Source organism: Stegostoma tigrinum, unplaced genomic scaffold, assembly GCF_030684315.1.
Source record: "Stegostoma tigrinum isolate sSteTig4 unplaced genomic scaffold, sSteTig4.hap1 scaffold_100, whole genome shotgun sequence".
In the NCBI taxonomy this organism is placed as follows: domain Eukaryota; kingdom Metazoa; phylum Chordata; class Chondrichthyes; order Orectolobiformes; family Stegostomatidae; genus Stegostoma; species Stegostoma tigrinum.
In genome coordinates, this window is record NW_026728052.1 from 932,692 (window position 1) to 949,681 (window position 16,990).

Sequence of the window (16,990 nt, forward strand, 5' to 3'; positions counted from 1 at the left end):
GAGTGGACTTCATGGGCCGAATGGCCCAACTTCGACTTGTATCTTGTGGTCTTAAGGGGCTGGACATGAAGCCATTAGAGGTGAGTGTAGGTGGGGAGGGAGGGAGGGGATAGGTCACTCTGGGGAGGACGAACAGGTCAAGGGGGTGGGAGGAGCTTCATAGGTAGGGAATGGGGCTTGGCTTGAGCTGGGAGGAGCAGATGGGTAAGAGGAAGAACAGATTAGGGAGGTGGGGACGAGATGGGCTAGTTTTGGGATGCAGTGGTGGGAGTGGAGATTTTGAAGCTTGTGAAATCCACATTGATAGCATTGGGCTGCAGAGTTCCCAAGGCTCAGTTAAGGAAGGACAACAAACATTGATCAGTCAGTCATACATCCAGCAAGAAAACTTTATTTTTTTAAAAAAATAGGATGCATCTGTTAATCAAGTGGCAAAGCATTATCGAGTTTTGAGAAGATTTGTAGCTCAGGGTTCAGGTTCTGGATGTAAGATTGCTCAATGAGCTGGAAGGTTAGTTTTCAGATGATTCGTCACCATTCCAGGTAAAATCATCAGTGAGCCTCCGGTGAAGCGCTGGAGTTCGGTCCCGCTTTCTCTTCAAGTGTTTCGGTTTCCTTGGGTTGGTGATGTCATTTCCTGTTCTTTCTCTCAGAGGATGGGAGATGGATTTGGAGCCAATGTGTCCTCCCTGGTGTAGTTTGTGTATGGAATGAACTGCCAGAGGCTATTATACTCACAGTATTTAAAAGTCACCTGCATGGACACATGAATAGGAAGGGTCTGGAGGGATATGGGCAACATGCTGGCAAATGGAACTAGTCAGTTACGATATCTGGTCGGCCTGAAGGGTTTGTTTCCCTGCTGTACAACTCTGCGACTCTGTCTCTTTGTCTCCCCCTCCCCCTCTCTCATTTGCTCCAGACCCACCCCCCACCACACACACAATCTCTGTCTCTCCATCTCTGTGTGTGTGCGCCTCACTCTCTGTCTGTCTGTGTCTCTCTCTCTCTCTCGCTGTGCACTTCTCTGTCTCTCTCCTTCTCTTTCACTGTCTCTTTGGTCTTTGTGTGTGTGTGCCCCTCTCTGTCTCTGCCTCCCTCTGTATGTGCTTCTGCCTTTCTCTCTCTCCGTCGACCCCCCACCCACTCTGCGCCGCCCCTCCCCCCGCCTTTTCCTCCATCTCTCTTACTCTCTAGCCGAGCCTCTCCACCCGCTCAGCAGGGAGCGTTGTGAGTTTCTTTCGAACAAAGTTTAAAGATCTCTGTTTGAACCCAACCCATCCGCAATCAGACTGCATTTCTAATCCCCCCCCCCCCCCTCTCTCTCTCTCTCTCTCTCTCTCTCTCTCTCTCACACACACACACACACACACACACACACACACACACTGTCTCTTTCTCCCTTTCAGTCAATCCCCTTCCTCTCCTGGTCCTACTCACGCCTTTTCCCACCCCCCGACTCTGCCTCGGCGATGAGTCCGCTGTCTGGATCCCTTTACCCAGGAGTGGGCTGAGGACCCAGCGGTTCGGCAGCGGGGATCATCGCACCACGCTCCTGGACCCCTACAACCTCCTGTTCTCCAGCGGCCTCCAGCATGACCACCGGGCTAGGAGCAGGCATCCGGGCTGCCGGAGCGCTCGCTGCTCAGTGGCTCAGCCCTGCGCCGCCTTTGCCGGGAGCGGGGATCCGAGGTGGGAGAAGGCCTCTTCGCCCGGCTCCTGGGCACAGCTACCTGCCTGAACAGCTGCCTGGCACCGAGCCTGCGCTCCCCGACCACCCGGCCGCGGGTCCGCGACGCCTTCCGGGGCTGAGTAGCCGAAAACTATCTCCTACTGCAAGGTGAGAGCGGGGTTTGGGGTGAAGGGAGGACTGGGGACATGAGCACGGTCCCTGTTTCACATCCTGCGCCGCTCCTATCACAAGGCGAGGGGTTGGGAATGTATGTTTTGGGGGTGAGAATAGCCCTCCTCGGGTGAGGGAAGGCTGGGGACATTGGGAGGGTGTCTATTATACAGCCCTGCGCGGGTTTCCGTAGCCGAACAGCCTACTGCTCTCGTACTACAAGGTAAAGGGAAGGAGGGGGTTGGAATGGGGTGGGGTTTCGAGGATAGCCGTCCTGGAAGTGAGAGGACATGGTGAGAGTCACTATTGTACAGCCCAGTGACTGAATGGCTTACAGCTACTGCAAAAGGGTCGGTTTAGGAGAGGGGTGTTGTAGGGAGGTTTGGGGTCACGGGCAGAGCTGCTTTCTGCAGCTGAACAGCTACTGCCACAAGATGAGATGGGAGAAGGTGTTTTCGGAGTGAGGGGATGCTCCCTCACCCCGCCGCTGTGGGAAGTAGGATCTTTATCGCACAGCACTCCGACGACAAGGTGGGAAGGCAGGAGGGGCTCCTGGGGATGAGGGAAGGACAGAACCAGGGTCAGTATAAGGTTAGGGGCTGAACAGACCCCTTCCAGGGGCTATGGGGAGCTCTTGATGCCCTGCACCAAGCGACCAGCCGAGATCGACCCGCAGCTCTCCGACTACAAGGGGACCCTGTCTCAGAGGCTGGAGCATTTCTAGCCGGAGCTCTGAGGGAAAGGGTCATCGCATCCAAAACGTTATCTCGGTACTTTTTCTTCACAGATGCTGAGCATTTTCAGCAACTTGTGTTTGCATTTCTACCCGGAGGTGGGTTTGTGGAGAGACACCATGGGAAGGGAATGGGTGTGGGGTTTGATGGGGCAGTCACAGAGACTGTCGAGAGAGAGAGAGAGGCAACCCCTGTGTCAGGGTTTGGAAAATCTCCGGCAGTGCTTCATTTCTCTCTCAGCCGAAGGCGCTGCGTGCTTTGGTTTCCTTTGCTCTTGTACTCTCTCCCCCTGTGAATAAAGCCAGAGTGAGAGAGAGAGAGTTTGTGGTGGGAGAGAGAAAAGGGACAGAAAGATGGAAATAAAGGAGCATGACAAGGGAGTGAAATTAGGGCCAGCAGAGGTGAGAGAGGGGGAGAGAATCAGAGTGAGGGAGGAAGAGTGATAAAACACAAACAAAAGAGAATGGGAGGTAACGAGGTGTTCATGAGCATGAAACAGCAGGACATGCAGCATCAGAGGCCAGGGAAGCTGATGTCAGCCTGTCTGCTGTGTTCATCTCCCTTCCTCCGTTCCCCCCCTCCTCCTGCCCCTTTGCCCCCCTCCTGCTGCCCCTTTGCCCCCCCACCCCCTCATCCTCCTGCCCCTTTGCCCCCACTCCTCCTGCCCCTTTGCCCCCCTCCTCCTCCTGCCCCTTTGCCCCCCCTCCTCCTCCTGCCCCTTTGCCCCCCCTCCTCCTCCTGCCCCTTTGCCCCCCCTTCCTCTTGCTCCCTCCATTCATCCATTCCTTCTTCCAGTCAGTCCTCGCTCCCTCCCTCCCTCGCTCCCTCCCTCCCTCGCTCCCTCCCACCAGCCATCCATTCCTCCCTCCCTCGCTCCCTCTAGTCAGTCAAAACAACTAAGAAAATTACAGCACAGGAACAGGTCCTTCAGCCCTCCAAGCCTGCGCCGATCAAGATCCTCTGTCTCACCTGTCACCTATTTTCTCACGGTCTGTGTCCATTTGCTCCCTGCCCATCCACGTGCCTGTCCAAATATATCTTAAAAGACGCTAACGTGTCTGCGTCTCCCACCTCCGCTGGCAACACGTTCCAGGTGCCCACCAACCTCTGTGTAAAGAACTTTCCATGCATATGTCCCTTAAACTTTGCTCCTCTCACTTTGAACTCATGACCCCTCATAATTGAGTCCTCCACTCTGTGGGTAAAAAGCTTTTTGCTGTTCACCCTGTCTATACCCTCATGATTTTGTGGACCTCAATCAGGTCCCCCCCAATCTCCATCTTTCTCATGAAAATAATCCTAGTCTACTCAACCTCTCTTCATGGCGAGCACCCTCCATACAAGGCAGCATCCTGGTGAACCTCCTCTGCACCCTCTCCAAAGCATCCACATCCTTTTGGTAATGTGGCGACTGGAACTGTGCACAGTAGTCCAAATGTGGCCAAACCAAAGTCCGATACAACTGCAACATGACCTTGGCAAGTCTTGTACTCAATACCCCATCCAATGAAGGAAAGTATGCCATATGCCTTCGAGACCACCCTATTGACCTGCGTTGTCACCTTCAGGGAACAATGGACCTGAACACCCAGATCTCTCTGTTCATCAATTTTCCCCAAGACTTTTCCATTTACTGTATAGTTCGTCCTTGAATTTGATCTTCCAAAATGCATCACCCTGCATTTGCCCGGATTGAACTCCATCTGCCATTTATCTGCCCAACTCTCCAGTCTACCTATGTTCTGCTGTAACCTCTGATAGTCCCCTTCACTATCGGCTTCTCCATTCCTCCCTTGTAGTGCGATTAGGCAAGACTAAGGAGGCATAGAATGGGTTAGCAAAATGCAGGGCAATGGGGACAATTGAATTGTGGAGCTGGTTTAAGGAGCAGATATTGCGTGTCCTTGATAGGTACGTCCCTGTCAGGCAGGGAGGAAGCGATCAGCTAAGGGAACCGTGGTTTACTAAAAAAATTGTATCTCTTGTTAAGCAGAAGAGGGAGGCTGATGTGACGATGAGACCAGATGGTTCACATGAGGTGATGGAGAGCTACAGATTAGTTAGGAAGGATTTAAAGAGAGAGTTAAGAAGAGCAAGGAGGGTACACGAGCAGACACTGGCAGGTAAATAAAGGAGACCCCGAAAGCTTTCGATAGGTATGTGAGGAATAAGAGGATGACTTGGGTAGGCATAGGGCCAGTCAAAGACAGAAGTGGGAAGTTGTGTGTGGACGCTGTGGAGATTGGAGAGGTGCTAAATTAATGTTTCTCATCTGTTTTCACTGAGGGACAGGAGAATATTGTAGAGGAGGTGACTGAGTTAGAGGCTACTAGAATTGAAAGGGTTAAGGTTAGTAAGGAGGAAGTGTCATCAATTCCACAACGTGTGACGGTAGGTAAAGCCCCTGGGCCTGATAGGATTTTTCCGAGGATTGTCTGGGATGCTAGGGAGGAGGTGGTGGAGCCTTTGGCCTTGATCTTGGAGTCCTCATTATCTACAGGTTTCGTACCAGAGGAGTGGAGGATTGCAAATGTTGTGCCCTTGTTCAAGAGGGGCAGTAGGAATGACCCAGGCAATTATAGACCTGTGAGCCTTAGGTGTGTTGCAGGAAAAATTTTGGAAAGGATTATAAGAGACAGGATTTATAATCATCCAACAAGCAACAACTTGATTGGAGATAGTCAGCATGGATTCGTCAAGGGCAGGTCGTGTCTCACAAACCTCACTGAGTTTTTTGAGAAGGTGACCAAACATGTGGATGAGGGTCGGGCAGTTGGCGTGGTGTACATGGACTTCAGTAAAGTCTTTGATAAGTTTCCCCATGGTAGGCTCTCGGAGAAAATACAGAGGCTCGGGATTGAGGGAGATTTAGCCATTTGGATTAGAAACTGGCTTTCGGTAAGAAGGCAACAAGTGGTGGTTGATGGAAAATATTCAGCCTGGAGTCCGGTTACGCGTGGTGTGCCTCAAGGATCTGTTTTGTGACCACTGCTGTTTGTCATTTGTATAAATGACTTGGACGCAGGAATTGGTGGATGGGTTTGTGAGTTTGCAGATGACACTAAAGTCGGTGGAGTGGTGGACAGTGTGGAAGAATGTTGCAGGTTGCAGGGAGACTTGGATAAACTGCAGAATTGTCCCGAAATTTGGCAAATGGAGATTAATATGGATAAATGTGAGGTGATTCACTTTGGGAGGAATAATAGGAAGGCAGAACACCGGGTCAACGGAAAGATTATTGGCAGTGTAGATGAGCAGAGGGATCTTGGTGTCCATCTACATAGATTCCTGAAAATTGCCACCCAGGTTGATAGTGCTGTTCAGAAGTCTGATGGTGTTTTAGGTTTCATTGGTAGAGGGATTGAGTTGCGGAGACGTGATGTCATGCTGCAACTCTACAAAACGCTAGTGCGGCCTCGGTTCGAATATTGCGTGGTCGCTCCATTACAGGAAGGATGTGGAATCGTTGGAACAGGTGCAGAGGAGATTTACCAGAATGTTGCCTGGTCTGGAGCGAAGGTCTCATGAAGAAAGGCTGAGGAACTTGGGTCCCTTCTCATTGGAGAGAAGGAGGCTCAGGGGGATTTAATAGAGATATACAAGATGGTCAGTGGATTAGATAGGGTGCACAGTGAGAGTCTTTTTCCGAGGATGATGACTTCAGCTTGTACAAGGGGGTGCAGCTACACATTGAGGGGTGATGGATTTAAGACAGATGTCAGAGGCAGGTTCTTTACTCAGAGAGTGGTAAGGGCGTGGAATGCCCTGCCTGCCAATGAAGTTAACTCAGCCACATGAGGGGCATTTAAACAGCCCTTGGATCAGCATATGTTTGACAATAGGATAGTGCAGGGGAATGGGCTTCGATTAGTTCACAGGTCGGCGTAACATGGAGAGCCGAAGGGCCTGTTCTGCGTTGTGTTCTTCTATGTTCAGTTACAGTTCACAGATTACTCTACCACTCATTTTAGTGTTGTGTGAAAAGGATAATGAACATCTGCAGAAGGACGCAGAAAGTGTCAGTGAATGGACAATGGCAGATGGAGTGCAACGATGGTAAATGTGAGACTCCATTTTGGTAGCAATTAGGGCAAAATGGAGTATTAGTTAAATGGTGAAAAATTGTAGCATGCTGCTATTCCCCGGTTGAATGTTTTAAAGGCCAAGACAGACAGATCTTTGAACAGCAAAGGAATTGAGTTTAAAAATCGGGAGGGGATGCTTAAGTTGTATAGGGTGCTGGTGAGGCTTGATGTCGAATAGTTTGTACAGTTTTAGTCTCCTCACTTGAGAAAGGATGTGCTGGCAGTGGAGGGGGTGCAAAGGAGCTTCACAAGATTGATTCCACAATTGAAAATGTTGCTGTATGGGGAGAGATTGAGGAGACTTGGATTGCACTCTCTGAGACTTCGAAGAATGAGGGGTGTTCTAATAGCACCTTTTAAAATGATGAAAGAAATAGATAGGAAAGAAACACGGAAGTTGTTTCCGCTGATGGGTGAAATTACAACCAGGCAGCACAGCCTCAAAATAAGGGTGAACAGTTTGAAGACTGAGTTGAGGATGAGCTTCTTCATCCAAAGGGTTGTGAATCTGTGGAATTCTCTGCTCAGTGAAACAGTCAAGGTTCCCTGGTTGAATGTTTTAAAGGCCAAGACAGATAGATCTTTGAACAGGAAAGGAATTGAGTGTTATGGTGAATGGGAGGGTAAGTGGAACTGAGTCCGCAAAAAGATCAGCGATGACCTTATTGAATGGCGGAGCGAGCTGGAAGAGACAGATGACCTACTCCTTTATTTCTTCTGTCCATATGTCCTTAGATTGCCATCCTTGTCATTCCTCCTTCCCTGGAATAGGCCAGTTCTGAACGCTGATCAGTAGGTCTTTAAATATCTCCCGCGTATCAAATGCCGACTTGTTCAATCAAAGCTCCTCCCAATTAATACTGCTCAGCTCCTACCTAATACTGATGTAATTTTCCTTCCCACAATTTCGTAGCTTCCCCCAAGGTCCTGATTATTCATAGCTATCTTAAAATGTAAGGAGAGGCGATCACCCCGTTTAAGAAGCTCCTGGTTCAGTGTTTTTCCCCATGTGGGAGTCAACTACAGGTTTTCTTGTTCCAAGGTTGGGGAGGAAATAGCCGATTGGTATTATTGCTGGACTGTTAATTCAGAGACTTAGATAACATTCTGGGGACCTGTGTTCAAATCCCAGCACAGCAGGTGGTGGAATTTGAATTGAATACAAAAGAAAATCATGAATGAAGAATCTAATGATGACCATGAATCCATTGTCAAATGTCAGAAAAACCCACCTGCTTCACTGATGTCCTTTCGGAAAGGAAACTGCCATCCTTACATGGTCTGGCCTACATGTGACTGCAGACCCACAGCCAGATGATTGACTCTGAACTGTCCCCTGGGCAATTCGGGATGGACAATAAACACTGCCGAGCTAGTGATGTCGTCCTCCCATTAGCAAATAAATAAAATTGGATTCTATGTCTTCCGATTGAAGATCGTTTCTTGTTCTCACAGTAATTTCATCGCTTAGTCAGTTTCCCTCTTGCCTGTCTTTTTGGAATGTCACGTAGCCCTGCACATTTACCTCCAGTGTTGATCGCCTTATAACCATGTCTTTGTAATAGCTCTCAAATCATGCCCGTCAACCTGTATGTGTGCTACGAATTTGTTGATTTTGTTCTGAATACAATGAGCACGCAAGCAAAGAGTCATTAATTTTGATTTATAACTTTATTTCACCTCTTGACACTATTTACAGCTGTTTTCTGTTTCTACATGCAGTCTTTTCCAGTCCCATGCTGAGTATTGTTATCCCAATAGTTCTTTAATGTCAGTGTGTGTGTATTCCTGGGCGACTATGCTCGTGTGGTCTACGGAGTTGTGGAGGTCACAGTTCTAGGACAGCCATTTCATAGGCCTCTGCTGCAGGTAAGAAGAAAAGAAAATCTCTTGCTCTGAGCTCTGCAAACCAGGGCAATGTCAAAAAGGAACCAAGGTCAAAAGTTTCAACAAGAATCTCAAAATTAACTGCTGAATTCACATAAGCATTCCGGGGATCGCCCAATGTAGTGGCCACAACATCCCACTTTCTATTCCTCACAAACAATCCAAAGGCTGAACTATCCGTATCCCTCTTAACGGTTATGTTTTTTGAGCTAATTTCTTGTTTCTAACTTGTGTGTATTTGTGGTGCCTTATGACTTCTTGCGTTTAGCAATTGATAAACTCACTTTCTCACTAATTCAGTAAAACCTAGTTTTATAGAATCCCCAGTGTGGAAACAGGCCATTCAGTTCAAGAAGTCCACAGCAACCCTACAAAGAGCATCCCACCCAGACCCATCCCCATTCCCTACTCTATCCCTGTCAGCCTGCATTTCCCATGGCTAATATACCTAACCTACACGTATGTGGGCAATGTGGGTAATTCAGCATTCCCAATCCACCTAACCTGCACATCTCTGGACTGGTCAAAACAATGATTCGATTTGAATTAGTTAGAATGCAGCTGTTAACAGTAATCCTCCGTCCCTGTGTTGGAGCGAGATTTAACATTCAAGATCAAAAATGAAACACTTGAACAAGGTAGCTCAAATTGAGGTTGTTGACTTGCTCGCCGAGCTGGCTTGTTTTCATTGAGACGTTTCGTCACCATGATTGGTGACATCACCAGTAGAGCCTCCAACGAAACAATGTTACTTTACTCTGTCTGGAATTTATACTGTCCGGTCTGTTACCATGAGTACTGTCATTTCGGGTTTTGATCTGTATGGGTTTGTATGTGCAGTCCAATTGTATCTGTTTGTTGGTTGCATTATGGGTGGAGAATCACGCCACTCATATGAAACTGGGACAAGGTAACCATAGTAGCCCAAGCCAAGTGTAGACACGCAGAGGAATTCCTAGAGGCATGGTTCTCCACCCATTCTGCAGGCTCACATTCTTGGTCTCTTCAGTTTGAATATGATCACTTAACCATATCCTTTATGACAAACAACAGAGTCTTACTTCCTAAAATCTTCAAACAGGACTGTCCAGACAGATCCACTTGTTCTCATGATATCGTCTTCTGTTGGAGGGCTTCCGAAATGTCTGCATTCTTCCTCAACTGAGCATTCCTTGCGTTCGTGGTTGACAGAGCTCTCGGCCATGTCCAACCCATGTCCTACACTTTGGCCTCACCCCTGATGAGGTACCCTGGTCCTCAATGACCAACCCATCAATATCCACATCGAGAAGAACATCAGCCACGATTTCTAACAAGATCCCACCACCAGGCATATATTCCCCTCCCCTCCCTTGTCAGCCTTCCGCAGGGACCATTCCATCAGGACACCTCGGTCCACTCCTGATCCGTTCACAACACCTCCCCATAACCCGACAGCACTTTGCATGCCACCACAGAAGGCATAACATCTGCCCATTTACTTCCTCCCGCTTCACTATCCAAGGCTTCCAGGGGAAGCAGCGATTTACCCACACTTCACTCAATCTAGTCTACTGTATTCACTGCTCTCAATATTGTCTCGCTCTGCATCGGGGAGACGAAACACAGACTGACCAACCACTTGGCTGAACACCTATATTCTGTCCATAAAAATGGCCCCAGGTTTCCAATTGCCTGTCACTTGAGCACCCCATCATGATCCCTGGCCAAAATCTCTGTCTCAGGCTTGCTGCAGTGCTCCAGTGAGTGCAAGGTTGAAGACAAAAATCTCATGTTTGCTTTGCAGAACACCTCCGCTCGGTTCGCAATCAACAACAGCACCTTCCAGTCGCCAACCATTTTAACTCCTTTAACTCCCCCTCCCATTCCTTAGACGGCATGTCCATCATGGGCCTCCTGCAGTGCCACAATGATGCCACCTGAAGGGGGCAGGAGCAGCAACTCATATTCCGCTTGGGAACCCTGCAGCCCAATGGTATCAATGTGAACTTCACAAGCTTCAAAGTCTCCCCTTCCCCCACTGCATCCCAAAACGAGCCCAACTGCATCCCAAAACCAGCCCAGCTTGTCCCACCTCCCTAACCTGTTCTTCCTCTCACCTATCCCCTCCTCCCACCTCAAGCCGCACCTCCATTTCGTACCGACTAACCTCGTCCCGTCTCCTTGACTTGTTCGTCCTCCCCGGACTGACCTATCCGCTCTCTACCTCCTCACCTACACTCATCTCTACTGGCTCCATCCACACCTCTTTAACTTGTCTGTCTCCTTTCCACCTATCTTCTCCTCTATCCATCTTCAATCCGCCTCCCCCTCTCTCCCTATTTATTTCAGAACCCTCTCCCCCTTCCCCTTTTCTGATGAAAGGTCTCAGCCCAACATCTAAGCTTTTGTGCTCCTGAGATGCTGCTTGGCCTGCTGTGTTCGTCCAGCTGCACACTTTGTGATCTCGATGTGTCTTAACAACCTCATTAAGTGAGTTCTGGAGAGAACTATGCAGGGGAGACTTAGGGTTTGTCATTCTAACTTGCCTGTCCTGAAAGATGAAAGTTGGTTTATTTTGGATGTTTGTTTCATAGCTATGAAAGATATCCTGAAAGGATTTTTCATATCTTTTGTTGAGAATTTTACCCGTTTAGTCACTCTAATCCTTTTCCTTTTTTAAAGTTTGCTTGGTAGTCATAAATTTCAAATATCGGCCGAATTTTATTCGGCTTTGTATTGGTTCTCCGTGATTCCCCGTTAATGGCTCCGTGACCTGCTAGCTAATTACAGAATTTATCATTGATGTGCCTGTCATAAAATCTTTAGTCTTATACTATGTATTCCCAATTTCAGGAGAAAGTCCAGAGACCTTTTAAAGGAAAGGGGTTTAGAAAGAACACTTAAGTTCTATAGATCCAAGTCATGAATAGTTGATAAATTATTTGCACTTCATATTTCCAGAATCTACCCCGGAAGAGAGAGCCCAGAGAATTGCCAAAGCTGTCTGCAAGCAGTCAATTGACGTGAAGGAAAATTGGGAGCAATTGAAAACCCATGCGAGCAACTGGCAGAACAAGGTGCAAAAGGCGTTAGAGAAACTTCAAGAACTGCAGAAAGCTCTGGATGATCTTGAGTCTCATGTGATAACAGCTGAGGGGGTCCACATTGATTGGCAACCTGTGAATGACCTGTTTATTGACGCATTGCAGGATCACATGGATAAAACCACAGTAAGTGCAATTACTTTACACTTCACTTATGAACAGATGTAACCGCAATGTTGTATCGAGACGATCAGTAATATGAGTAGTGAAGTAATATTGATTGAATGGTTGTTAACTTAATTTGTAAATTAAAACTTAGTTGAGCATGCCTTCTGATGATATCACATTGGTAATATGAGTATAATTGAGGATTTTATTGGTCAGTGACATCAAGTGAGTTATCTGCTTGTTGCCATGTTATCAGGACTAAAGGTGAAGTCTGACCACGCCATTTGGCCACTCCTTAGAGAGACACAACTGGTTATGATTTAACCTGAAGATCACCATGCCTCGGGCAAGTAAAGGGGTTGAGGCGAAGATCCTTTGTGGTAAGGTCACTGGTGTGGCAATTGAGCCCTCTCTGCAGGGCATCACTCTGCATCACAAACCAACTGTTCAGCCCACGGAATTTGAATAGAATTCTCATGAAGTTAGCGAGAGGGATACTACACGAGAGGGATACTACTGAATAGATCGATGTTTTGAAAAGCGGATGAGATATGAGCAAAAGTTTAATTGATGTGGAAGACCAGCCACAATCATCATCAATGGTGGAGCAAGCTTGAGCGGCCATGCAACATTGTGCTGCCGCTATTTGACTTGTTCAGTGGAAAGGAAGGAAGATGGTCCAAGTGTCAAAAATGCTGAAGACCACATCCTTGTACAACCTCAAAATTTGATTGTGTTCAGCATATTATCACTCCTGGTACCCCTAAATCCTGGTCTATCATCTCAGCAGCTTGACTCTGCCCAAAAGCTGGTTACTTGTGACATTTTTGAAGGATCTTCCCAAGTCTGAAAATCATTTTTGTTTTTGTGCAATCAGAGTTGGCCAGTGTGGAAGGAGGTCATTTGGCATATCATAGCTCTTTGAAATAACTCCCCAATTCGTCCCCCTCTGCTTGGCAATGACTTCAACCACTTATAAAATCTCTTTAATGGAGGGATACTTTGAAGACATCTGAAAGGAGTATTAACGATCCCAGAATACAACTGAGCCTTATTAAGTTGTTAGTTCAGATGATCAAGAGCTTGATCAAAGAGGATTGTTTGAAAAAGTGCCTTAAAAGAGGAAATGTACAGAGGCTAAGAGGTGTAGGAAGTTAGTGAGTTTTGAAAGATTTGTGCTCAGGTTGAGGTTCTGGATGCGAGTTTGCTCGCTGAAGGTGGAGGAAGTCTCTTCTTGGGTTTGAAGCCTACACAATTAAATGTTTGGCAACCAGTAGTGGGCCGTTTGAAATCAAGAGTGGGCAAGAGGACGTAATTAGACGAGTGCCGATATCCTCAAGTATGGTTGGATTGGTGGGGATTACCAAAGTAGCGATAGGCATAGCCAAGGAACGATTTGTAAACAAAAATGAGAATTCAATAAAATTACTGTTAATAGTATCAGTTAGGTGGAAAGTACAGAGAATAGGACTTGGTTCAAGATGAGACTCATGCACTGGAGTTTTAGATGACCTCAAGTGTTCAATGGGCAAAAGTGGGACTCCAGCAGGGAATGCATTGGTATTGTCAGGCCCAGAGTGAAGTAGTTCCAGATGAAGGTTTCACTGCTAATGAGCCAAGACAAGAGACAGGTAGGCAGGATTGAAAAGATGGAAAGAGACAGCTTCAGGGATTGCATGAATGTGTGGTCGGACGTTCATCGTGGGATAAACAAGATGCCAAGGTTGTGCTGAGACAAGCGTAACATTACATTGTTGCCAAGGCGGAGTAATGCAGTCAGTAGGCAGTGAATAGAGGTTGGTGTGGGGACCACAAACAGTGGTCTTCCCAGTTTTAAATTGTTATCTCTACATAGTTCCGCAACTTTATGTTCTGTTCAAAAGGCATTACTGACAAGAAAACAGAAGTTAGCCATTTGTTTACTTGTTAATATATCTTGATTTTTCCACCATCTTCTCCAATTATGAACACCACATGTGAAGTGTACTAAGTGAACCATTCAAACCTTCAAAGGAAATGTTAAAATTGTGGAATATAAAGTTAAATTTATTTTCTTGAAAATTTAAATAAATTACATGAAGGTTTGACCAAGACTGAAAGGAATTATATGGAACACCAGATGAATAAAACAAGCAGTAGTAAGGTGGTATTAGCTGAATGTTCCTGAAGAAAAAGAACACAGCCAACCTTTCTTCCATCAGGGGGATTAATTGTGTGGTGTCAGACACAGTTGATTAAATCATTCCTTCTGTCTTTACTGTCTGACTGTACTATGGTTGTAATATTTCCTTTTTTAAAGGCTCAAGGCTCGACATACTTCTCATTTTCTAAATTTTAAGAAGTTGGCTTCTTGTCAAGTCACGGTAGGACTGAAAACACAGTCTATGACTGTTTGAAGTCACATGACACCAGCTTATCGTCCAACAGGCTCATTTCAAGTCACACAAGCTTTTGGAGTGCAGCCCCTTCATCAGGTGCAGTTGGTGAGGTGACCACACAGACAAACAATTTATAAGCAGAGAGATCAAAAGATCATAGAATTGGCCTGAGTGGAGTGTCAGATAATAACTCTCTAACACTCTTGGTAGCCTGTATAAGCAAGTAAAGTGTTTATAAAGTCAATGTCAGTGCTGTGCTGTCATGATAATCAGGCAGCGCAACTGGAATGTACAAGGTGACATCTCGGGTCAGACTCTGACTTGTAGTTTAGAGGCTTGTGTTCAGAATCTGTCTTAGAGTTTTAACCTTTATTTCAAAACCAGGAATTTATAACACACCACACTGACTGTGACTACAAGCTGTGTGTTTCTTCAACAAAATATCTGCAACTAAACAAACATCCTGGATGAAGACTTATTATCTGACACTCCACTCACACCAGTTGTATGATCTTTTGATCTGTCTGCTTATAAATTGTGTGCCTGTGTGTTTTCCTCTCTGACCGCACGTGATGAAGGGACTGCACTTCAAAAGCTTGTGTGATTTCAAATAAACCTGTCAGATTATAACCTGATGCCATGTGGCTTCTGACTTTGTCCATCCTAGTCCAACACCAGCACCTCCACATTATAAGTGTTTGGAACCAAGTCAGTGCAACAGGCATAGGTCGAACATTTGACTTCGGAAGGATGCCTCGTGCTGAAAAGTTTATTAATAACAAAGGATTTCTCCATTATGCCATCTATCATAACATGCTGCGCCTCACAGTCATAATGAAAGGATGCCCACTTTAATTTAGCAGCGCCAAGAACAGTTATGGACATTTTTAGCATGGGAGAAGGCCATTCAACCTATTTTATCTGTACCAGCTCTCTCCCAGAGCAAAAAAATTAATCCTTTTCTCGAATTCATTCCACATATTTCACAGGATTGAAATATATAGGTACATAGTTAAGTGATTTTAACATCGAGTGAGCAGTTCTCGCACTTCACCTTGTCACTAACAATTGAAAACGTGACTTAGAAAGAGTGGGTCTTTATTTTGTTCTGTTGTGATGATGAAGAAGATGCAAGTCGAAGTGCTGGAACTGGCCTCTTGAACTTAGAAACATTTAAATGTGTATAAAATGAATTCTGTGCGCATCTATTACAAGCAGTTTTATGGAAGGAAAAGGTACCAAAGAAGATTTGGTGTATTGTACTTGATGCTATTATACTCCAACCTGTGAAAACAGAACTCTATGACTGTGAGTGTTGAGATCTGAGAGGGTGCTATCTTGTTTGAATTTACATTGCTAAGTCTAGGCCTATTTTCTCAACAGCAAAATTGGTAATCCAGAAAGAAATGGATGTTTCTCGCATTTGTTGGCTGTAAGTGTCTGTTTAAAGTTTGAGTACAGTGTCCTCATATACAGGTGCTTAACCTGCTTTTACAGTTTGAACATTTGTTGTGCCAATGAAAATTGTTTGAATGGTTTCACCTCCAGTTTTCTTCTTTGTACATATTTGGTATTTTTTCAGGTTAAGGACTGCCTGCAAAATCTGAGATTGGGTTTTGAAACACATCAACCTTTGCTTGCGAGAGATAATGGTAACTGCAGATGCTAGAGAATGCGAGATAACAATGTGTGGAGCTGGATGAACACAGCAGGCCAAGCAGCATCTCAGGAGCACAAAAGTTGACATTTCGGGCCTCGACCCTTCATGCGAGAGAACGTAACGTAAGAAAGAAGAACAGGACTAAGTAGTATTATCCTTCAAAGCCTTGTTGAGTTGATTTGTCCTGTTTTGTTCCTTACTTTTACATTTATTAAATCCACATTTTTTAAAGCATTCTTTCACAGGATGAGGGCACTGATAGCAAGGCTAACATTCATTTCCCATCCAGGAATGGCTTGGTAGGCCATTTTGGAAGTCAGTAGAGAGTCAACCATATTCCTGTGAATTTGAAGTCAGATACCAGAATTGTGAAGGGATGCAGATTCCCTTCCCGAAAGAATAGATTAGTGAATTCAGTTTTCTGTTAAAATAATTTATGATAGTTTCATCGTCACTGTTACTTTTAACTCGAGATCTTTATTAATTAAATGTCATTTCCAGCAGATGCTTTTGTATATTATATTTAATATTAGGATTTTAGTTTTAACTTAATTTCTTATTAACATTTAATCATTAATTTCAGGATGTTTCTCAGATTTTATACGCTTCCTCTCCATTAGGTTTTTAAAGAAGAAATTGCCCCAGTCAAACAAGAAGTCAAAATATTAAATGATCTGGGATGTCAGTTATCTCCGCTTGATGTCTCTTTCTCTCCAAAGATTTCTCACCAGCTTGATGACCTAAATATGAGGTTGAAATTTATACAGGTAACAGTGAAAACATTTTCTAAACTAGCCAATCTGTTGAAGAAAGTATGTCCAAATAATTTGGCTTCAAATATATGAGCAAGATAAAGAACCCTTTCAACTGAAGCAAGCAATTAATATTTTATTATCATGGTTTATGAAGTTATCCAATTTTATCATATTACTTTTTCAAAAATACAATGTTCTTGTCTGTAGTTTGCACTTTAGAATGTAATCGCAAAACAAAATCCAAATAGTGAGAGATGTGAGCATCCGAACTACAGTCTGAAATGGTTCAGGACTGGAACAATTTGAATATATTCAGGATGAAGCTGCAGGTAGCAGGTATTTTTCCCGATCCATCTAAAAGAATTTGGAATTGGAACATTGTGCTCACTGCTGTACACTTCAGTATTATGTATTGTTTCATATTTTAAGTCCCTGAGAAAGACATACTTTAATG

At 45.4% G+C, this 16,990-nt stretch overlaps 1 long non-coding RNA gene across 27 annotated transcripts in view; it reads left to right on the plus strand.

The window, feature by feature from the left end:
• The first annotated feature begins 203 nt into the window (after nt 1–203).
• LOC132207559 (uncharacterized) overlaps nt 204–16,990 on the plus strand; it is a 264,950-nt gene continuing 248,163 nt past the window's right edge. For 6 of the 27 annotated variants that reach the window (XR_009443553.1, XR_009443563.1, XR_009443561.1 and 3 more), the window contains exons 1-5: nt 219–1,840; nt 8,385–8,531; nt 11,493–11,761; nt 15,704–15,903; nt 16,402–16,548. This is a non-coding gene — a long non-coding RNA (uncharacterized LOC132207559). Of the gene's footprint in view, nt 1,841–3,395; nt 4,701–8,384; nt 8,532–11,492; nt 11,762–11,999; nt 12,124–15,504; nt 15,554–15,703; nt 15,904–16,401; nt 16,549–16,743; nt 16,873–16,990 lie in introns of those variants that run through there. The other 21 variants (XR_009443558.1, XR_009443559.1, XR_009443554.1 and 18 more) reach the window with 15 other exon arrangements.